Source organism: Lindgomyces ingoldianus (genome assembly GCF_010093535.1).
Source record: "Lindgomyces ingoldianus strain ATCC 200398 unplaced genomic scaffold BDR25scaffold_30, whole genome shotgun sequence".
Classification (NCBI taxonomy): Eukaryota; Fungi; Ascomycota; class Dothideomycetes; order Pleosporales; family Lindgomycetaceae; genus Lindgomyces; species Lindgomyces ingoldianus.
In genome coordinates this window covers 787423-788779 of record NW_022985191.1, presented here as the reverse complement: position 1 = coordinate 788779, position 1357 = coordinate 787423, and positions in this window count along the sequence as shown.

The window sequence follows — 1357 nt, the reverse complement described above, 5'->3', positions numbered from 1 at the left end:
TGCGTATATTAACAATATTCTAATTTACAGCAATAGCCTTTTAGAGCACAAACAGCATGTACGCCTAGTACTAAAGGCTATAGAAGAAGCAGGTCTGTAACTTAACGTAGATAAATGCGAGTTCTACTAATTAAAGGTTATGTATTTAGGATATGTGATCTTTACAGATAGCATCTAAATAGACCCTGTTAAGGTTTAGACTGTGCTAGATTAGCAATACTTAAAGGACATAAAAAATATTTAAGCTTTTGTAGAATTTACTAACTTTTACTAATAATTTATTAACAACTTTTTACAGCTAGTAAGCCCTATAATTGCACTTACTAAGAAAGAGGTTTAATTTAACTTTAACTTAAATTGCTAATAGTTCTTTAACTAGCTAAAGAAAGCCTTTACTAAAGCCTTAATACTCTACTACTTTAACTCTAAACTACTAATACTTGTAGAAGCTAATGCCTTAGACTACGTAGTAGCAGGAGTTCTCTTCTAGACTAAGCTAGACAGGACTATTAGGCCTATTGCATACTTCTTAAAAAGAATAAGTCCTGCAGAAGGCAATTATAAGATCTACAACAAGAAATTGCTTGCTATAGTACACTGCTTTAAACAATAGCAACCTAAACTAGAAGGTGTAGCGCATCTAATACAGGTCCTATCTAACTACAAGAACTTGCAGTACTTTGTAACTATAAAACAACTTAGCTACTAACAAGCCTATTAGTTTAAATACCTGTCCTATTTTAATTTTAAGATTACTTATTATTCTAGTTAAGACAGAGGGAAACTAGATGCCCTTATAAAGCAATCCTAAGATGTCCCTGCTTAGAAAGAAGCGCAAAAGGCCTAACACTAAACTCTACTTTAACTTAAGCTATTTTTAGACCTTAACCTAAACAAAACAGATTAGATAATTAATTAGATTATTACTAATAAGTATCTAAATAATAAATTTATCTAAGAAACCTTAGACCTGCTCTAAAACAGCGCTAGTTAGTTAAAGAAGGTAACACTAGCTAACTACAAAAACTAAAATAGTAAGCTGTATTACTGTAACTAACTTATAATTCTTAATTCTAATAAACTAAGAATTAAACTACTCTAAATTGTACACAACTTGCCTGTTAGAGGACACCTAGGCAGAGGAAAGACTCTTGACCTACTACAGAGAGAGTACTACTAGCCCCGCATGTTCTATACTGTACGCTAATATGTATTATGTTGCTATACTTGCTGTAAAGTAAAGGCCTCTTAAGAAAGGTATAATAGTGTCAGATTGAAGCACTGTTTCTAGGCTTCCTGAGATGAATGATGGGTTTGGATATGATGTATGGGATGATTTATTGATTGTATTGATTGT